The sequence below is a fragment of the Bufo gargarizans genome, chromosome 5 (genome assembly GCF_014858855.1).
Source record: "Bufo gargarizans isolate SCDJY-AF-19 chromosome 5, ASM1485885v1, whole genome shotgun sequence".
Lineage (NCBI taxonomy): Eukaryota > Metazoa > Chordata > Amphibia > Anura > Bufonidae > Bufo > Bufo gargarizans.
Window position 1 is genome coordinate 38979300 of NC_058084.1, and position 7795 is coordinate 38987094.

Here is a 7795-nt window from a genome sequence, read left to right on the forward strand (position 1 = left end):
CTCAGAAAGTCAGAGCTGCTTCAAAAAGCGGAAATTCACATTTTTGTACCATAGTTTGTAAACGCTATAACTTTTACCCAAACCATTTTTTTCCCCAAACATTTTTTTTATCAAAGACATGTAGAACATTACATTTAGATAAAAATTTATATATAGATGTCGTTTTTTTTGCAAAATTTTACAACTGAAAGTGAAAAATGTCATTTTTTTGCAAAAAAATCGTTAAATTTCGATTAATGACAAAAAAAGTAAAAATGTCAGCAGCAATGAAATACCACAATGAAAGTTCTATTAGTGAGAAGAAAAGGAGGTAAAATTCATTTGGGTGGTAAGTTGCATGACCGAGCGATAAACGGTGAAAGTAGTGTAGTGCAGAATTGTAAAAAGTGGCCTGGTCATTAAGGGTGTTTCAGCTAGGGGGGGTTGAAGTGGTTAAGCCCCACAAACCTAACATGCTCAAAAAAGGATTTTCATTTGTTCCCACTCATGCTTTTAATCTATTTCAGTGGGTTAAAGACCTCAATCTTTTCATTCACAGACTCAAATGAAGGAAACTCCTTGCCACCCACGATAGGCACCAATGCGCCGAATTAGGGATCAAACAGGAAGATCTTCCTGATGTCAGGCTATTGACAAGCACAAAAGAGGAAGGTGAAAGCAAATTGGGTAAAGGCCCATTCCTTGATTCAGACTCCACTCACATAAGAATCCACACAGTGATGATAATTTCTGTACATAGCTGTGGAATAATTTAATGCTGTGAAAGCAAAACGGAAATAAATGAGGGCTACATAATTAGGTCAAAGTCATTGATAAAGTAGCCACAATACCCATTGTGTGTGTATTGGCTAAGCGAGGGTCCTCTGCAGTAAGTCTCATGCTAATCATCACTAATAAATGTGATTGAAATCTTAAATTGTTTAATTGTAAGGCAATTCCCACTGTTACCTATCATTGATCACTCATAGTGAACAGCCGTGTGCTGCTGATTTTATAGACAGTTTACATCAGTCAGTATGTCCTTTAAGATCTCTTTCGGACATTTGTATCCCTGTATTCCTCAATATGTAATCAGGTACAAGTGAAAAAATTCCAAGGTCACAAGACGTTAAAAATGAGTTCCACACCAAGATCAGTCGCAGTCGCTCTCCCTTTGAACAAAAAGGTTTGAGCGTCTTACAATAAGGTTAATATTGCTGTTAATTGTGACTCAGGATGATGTCACACCGGTGATAAATTATAACCCAGGGTTCTCATGCCAAATGAAATATTGTATACATTCTTTACTCTCTCCGTTCAGCTCATATTTAGGAAATCGGGATACTGAGGATGTTCTCTGTGGTCAGCCAATCAATTTGGAAAGCAATAAAATGTTTCAGCTGCTATTTAACAAATGTCGGAATGATTTACAGTGATTTCATTCTTGTGGCCAAGAATATAATGAGAAAAGGAAACGGTGCAACATAGACCCGTTCTCTTACACATAGGATTAGGAGGCTCAGAAGTGGTAACTTTCTATTTGTATCATTTAAAATGCATTCTAATGTTTGTATTTTATAGGGAAAACTACTGATAAACCAGGCGCTATGTCTTGTAGGGCGAGCTCAGCTAAATGTAGTGAAACCTCTCGCTTAGTAATGGAAGGAACCAGAACTGACCTATTGAATTATTGACATGTTTCTACTATTCAAGTCGCCATCTTTCAGAAACAAATTTTTGTTGAATTTGACAATTAAGGTGTTTGTGTAAAAAAATACACTTTTACATGATGTCAGCAAAATGTATCTCAGGAAGTTACTGTGGAGTATCGCTGGATGTGGCAAGTCACAGAGTCATTTCTACTATCCAGACCCTCTTGCTCTCACATACCTTCCCTGGATTGCTGATATTAGCACACACTATGCATGCCCAGGAGACATTGGCTGAGGCCAGAATCCCGGGTGCGGAACGAGGTTTTCTGCGTCTGCACAATATTTCGTGCTAAAATCAGGAAGCCTGGGGATGGTCTGTGAGAGCCAGATGGGGGTTAGAAGAGATGACTCTGTCTCGCCTCATCCAGCGATACACTCTAGTGACTCCCTAAGTTATGTTTTGATTACATCAGGTACACTTTAGGCCTCTTTCACACTTGCGTTGTCCAGATCCGTCGTGTACTCCACTTGCCGGAATTACACGCCGGATCCGGAAAAACGCAAGTGAACTGAAAGCATTTGAAGACGGATCCGTCTTCAAAATGCGTTCAGTGTTACTATGGCACCCAGGATGCTATTAAAGTCCTGGTTGCCATAGTAGTAGTGGGGAGCGGGGGAGCGGTATACTTACAGTCCGTGCGGCTCCCGGGGCGCTCCAGAATGACGTCAGAGCGCCCCATGCGCATGGATGACGTGCCATGCAATCACGTCATCCATGCGCGTGGGGCGCCCTGACGTCACTCTGAAGCGCCCCGGGAGCCAGTATACTTACGGACGGTAAGTATACTGCTCCCCCGCTCCCCACTACACTTTACCATGGCTGCCAGGACTTTAGCGTCCCGGCAGCCATGGTAACCATTCAGAAAAAGCTAAACGTCGGATCCGGCAATGCGCCGAAACGACGTTTAGCTTAAGGCCGGATCAATGCCTTTCAATGGGCATTCATTCCGGATCCGGCCTTGCGGCAAGTCTTCAGGATTTTTGGCCGGAGAAAAAAGCGCAGCATGCTGCGGTATTTTCTCCGGCCAAAAAACGTTCCGGTCCTGAACTGAAGACATCCTGATGCATCCTGAACGGATTTCACTCCATTCAGAATGCATTAGGATAAAACTGATCAGGATTCTTCCGGCATAGAGCCCCGACGACGGAACTCTATGCCGGAAGAAAAGAACGCAGGTGTGAAAGAGCCCTTAAAGGGCTTCTGTCACCCCCCCAAAAGTCATTTTTCATTTTTGGGCTAATTAAAATCCTTATAGTGCGATTATTCACTGTATATTGCTCTTACCTTTTTCTGTGGCTTAGTTTCTTTAAAAACCGCACTTTTATAATATGTTAATTACCTCGCTACCGGCAAGTAGGGCGGTTACTTGCTGGTAGCCGCCGCATCCTCCTTTCAAAAAAATGCCCCCTCCTCCTGTTGATTGACAAGGCCAGCGAGCGCTCTCCTCCTCCGGCTGGCCCTGTCTGCGTTCCAAATCTTGCGCCGTACCGGTCTTCAGTGAGCGCAGGCGCACTGAGAGGAGGACGCTCGCTCGGCCGCTCCTTCCTCAGTGCGCCTGCGCCAGGTTTATCAAAATCTTCTGCTCTTCACTATGTGGTTATCCAGTGACAATCTAATATTCAGACACCACCGTTGTAGAGTTTGAGCTTGGATTTTGTTTTTTGTCTACTTTCACTTGGTCAAAGTGCATGCCATGAATATTTTGAGTAAACTTTCCCTCTTTATTTATTTACTTTTTACCCTCTTGAAAAAATTCCTGTGGATGCCTCATGTATGTTATTTAATATATGAGCCGATGCAAAAATAAAGCTGCACCAGTCTGAAATTTAAATCATGGATTCCACACAACCTCCTGGGTGGATATTTTTCTCAACAGATATAAAATATAGAAGATTTCAGCCTCTGTTTTCTTCTGCAGTGTTCAAAATGTAACACCACCGTGGACTAATATATACACATCGAACAAAGTAACGCAGAGCCAATTAATCCTTCCAATTCTAGTCAAATTATTCTTTGTTAATAAGCCTCTGAAGTGTACTTAGGAAAAACACAGGAAATCAGCAGATTCTGAAAAAATGGACTTTTGTGGAGTTTTTCCACAACTAGACAAAACACCTGGTTAAGGATGCTTGCTGTGAGCAGCTCAGATGTGAATTCTTACTTCACCACAAATAGTTTAAGCAGTGACTCTAGTGAGTATTTTTAGCGCTCAGTTGGAGTCGACTAAATCATAAAAATAATAGGCAAAAATAATAGCATACGTTTACACAGAAAAATGCCGTGGACTCCAACATATGCACATTAGCACATGTACTGTATCATATCCCCATGTACATATAAGCATATACTGTAGTCAGAATGTGGAAGAGATAAGCAGACACCACACTGACAAGGCAGCCACTAAATAAAACATATAGTACTGTCACTTTGGAACACAGTTCTGAATAAGAGATAACATGGATAGGGATAGGTTTATGTGGCTGGTAAATTCAACAAATAAAGTTTTAACATCCGCAGTCTGGAGCTGGAACATCTCTATCCTCCTGGTGGGAATGTCCGCTGACTCACTCCATCAGAACTTGCTCCATTTCCAGTGGTCCATGCCCGCCTTTGTCCTGTGGCATCCTCGAGCTCCCATTAGGCCTTTTGGTATATTGCCTTTGCTGAAGCCTTTCCTAGGGGATGGGCTTGTGTATCCTCTGACCGTTTAATTGGCAATTGCGTGCACACCTGCTTCAGCATATGACAGCTTTCCCCAGTATTAGGGTGCCTGAGCAATAGGTTCTAGTTAGAGATTAGTGAATCAATTCTACCAATTCAGATTTCATCCTGAACTTCCCAAAAAGTTAATAGAAAAGTAAGGAGAGAAAAAAGAGTAAGAGAGAAAGGAAGAAAAGCTAATTGGAATATCTTTCCCAGAAACCCAAAGGTGTGTAAATTAGCTTTCCTTCCTTCCCCCCCAAAATTTTTTAAAAGAACACTATGCCTATCTGACACCAGCAGATGTACCATGCTAAAATCTGCATACATTTTACCAGCAAGGAAGAACAGCGTTGGCTGGACTATAATACTCCTCATGCATACTTGTTTATCTCCCTAATGAGAAAGAGCAACCCCAAGAGTACCCCCCCTAAGGCCACTCTGTTAACCATGGTAATTTTTCCTTAAGACACCTAGTACTTTTGTCCATTTGTAAGGAGAAGTGGATTGCACATCTCATTTCCAGTGGAGTATAACATGTGGGTCTCTTTTGTGTTCTAGAACTCATTTATTCTCTGGATCTTTTCAGAAAAAAATTATGACTGGAGACTGTTATACAACAATTTTCAGTGCAATTAATGCATATTTATTTTGGGTCTGAATTGCATTTTTTTTTAACTGGACACAAAATTAATTTCCAAAAACTGGCTCATCTCTAATTCTAGTAGCTAGATTTCCTTGACAAATAAAGCCAATGGACTGAGATTCAAGACCGAAACAGACTTGAAACAAACTGGAAAGAGATTTAATAAATTGTGATAAACAGGCACAGAAACTAAATGTATTTAAAGGTCTAACAATGAAATTTCCCTTTCCTTTGCATACACAAATTTTTTCCCATCAAAAATAACTGTTCTCTGACCGAATTGACAAAAACATGCAAAATGAGCAAAATGGATGCTCAAAAATTATTTATTTATTTTATGCATTTAAATGGCGCTGATATATTCTGCAGCGCTTTACAGATATTAGCATCACTCTCTCCCCAATGAGGCTCACAATTCAAGGTCCCTATCACTAGGTCTTTGGAGTTTTTTATTTTATTTTGCTGTTCTTCTAACGGATTTGAAAAACGGGAAAAAAATGGTGATTAGTGTTGGGCGTGAATATTCGTATCACGAATTTTAATTGCAAATATAATTACGAATATAGTGCTATATATTCGTATTCGTGAATATTCTAGATTTTTTTTTTATCAGTAACCTCCCTTGTTGCTTGTGGGCCAATGAGAAGGCTGCAATGTCTTTGTCTGAGCTTAGCAACATCGGTAGCAACCAATAGGAAAGTTGCCTACCCCTTACTATATAAGAACCTCCCCAGCAGCCATTTTCTGCAGTTTTATGGAGTTCTGAGAGAGAGAGCAGTGACATTGCTGTGCTCTGTGCTTTACTGTTTAATTACATTAGATAGTTAGTTAGCTTATATATATATAATACAGATAGTTAGTGGGAGATAGTCAGTGTAGGTTAGATTGTGATATAGTGTAGCTGATAGGTTCCAGTGCAGGGTGTTAGGTAGTGTGATAGGTTCTGCTGTCCATACATACATGCTACAGACATAGTGCTGTGATGTCACAACAATCCTTAGTGCACCAATCACTAATATGTAGTCAGACCTGCTAAAATGTGAAGTTGCATGTATTGCGCAAAAATATGCTCATCATTAATTGCCGATTTGCGCAATCACAAATATATTGGAGCACTCTCTCTGCATATAAAGCTATTGTAATGTTCTGCCGTGCCAACCATTTTCTCCAGTCTGTGTGCTCAGTCCTCTCTAGCTACAGGCAATGTTTCATATCATAACTAGGGATGAGCGAACTCGAACTGTATAGTTCGGGTTCGTACCGAATTTTGGGGTGTCCGTGACACGGACCCGAACCCGGACATTTTCGTAAAAGTCCGGGTTCGGGTTCGGTGTTCGTCGCTTTCTTCGCGCTTTTGTGACGCTTTCTTGGCGCTTTTTGAAAGGCTGCAAAGCAGCCAATCAACAAGCGTCATACTACTTGCCCCAAGAGGCCATCACAGCCATGCCTACTATTGGCATGGCTGTGATTGGCCAGAGCACCATGTGACCCAGCCTCTATTTAAGCTGGAGTCACATAGCGCCGCCCGTCACTCTGCTCTGATTAGCGTAGGGAGAGGTTGCGGCTGCGACAGTAGGGCGAGATTAGGCAGATTAACTCCTCCAAAGGACTTCATTAACTGATCGATCTGCAGCTGTGGATCATTGAGCTGCTGATCCTCAATTGCTCACTGTTTTTAGGCTGCACAGACCGTTTGTCAGTCACATTTTTCTGGGGTGATCGGCGGCCATTTTGTGTCTTGTGGTGCGCCAGCACAAGCTGCGACCAAGTGCATTTAACCCTCAATGGTGTGGTTGTTTTTTGGCTAAAGCCTACATCAGGGTGAAGCTGTCACACCAAGTGCATTTAACCAGCAATAGTCTGTTCATTTTTTGGCCATATACAAAATCAGGGGCAAGCTGCGCCTGTCACCAAGTGCATTTAACCCTCAATGGTGTGGTTGTTTTTTGGCTAAAGCCTACATCAGGGTGAAGCTGTCACACCAAGTGCATTTAACCAGCAATAGTCTGTTCATTTTTTGGCCATATACTAAATCAGGGGCAAGCTGCGCCTGTCACCAAGTGCATTTAACCCTCAATGGTGTGGTTGTTTTTTGGCTAAAGCCTACATCAGGGTGAAGCTGTCACACCAAGTGCATTTAACCAGCAATAGTCTGTTTATTTTTTGGCCATATCCCAGTCTAATTCTGTCACTAAATCCATACCGGTCACCCAGCGCCTAAATACTAGGCCTCAAATTTATATCCAGCTAAATATGTCCCTAGTGCTGTAGCTGGGCGAGTTATTTAGTGTCCGTTCAAGCACATTTCTTGTTCTGGGTTGAAATACAATTCCCAATTTAGCAATTTCATAATTTAGTGGTTTCTGCTATATCAGAGCTATTTGAAATCTATCCCTAAAAGGGTATATAATATTCAAGGTGCACATTGGGTCATTCAGAATAACTTCACACACACCCGCTACTGTGTATTTCCAAGTCTAATTCTGTCACTAAACCCATACCTGTCACGCAGCGCCTAAATACTAGGCCTCAAATTTATATCCAGCTAAATCTGTCCCTAGTGCTGTAGCTGGGCGAGTTATTTAGTGTCCGTTCAAGCACATTTCTTGTTCTGGGTTGAAATACAATTCCCAATTTAGCAATTTCATAATTTAGTGGTTTCTGCTATATCAGAGCTATTTGAAATCTATCCCTAAAAGGGTATATAATATTCAAGGTGCACATTGGGTCATTCAGAATAACTTCACACACACCCGC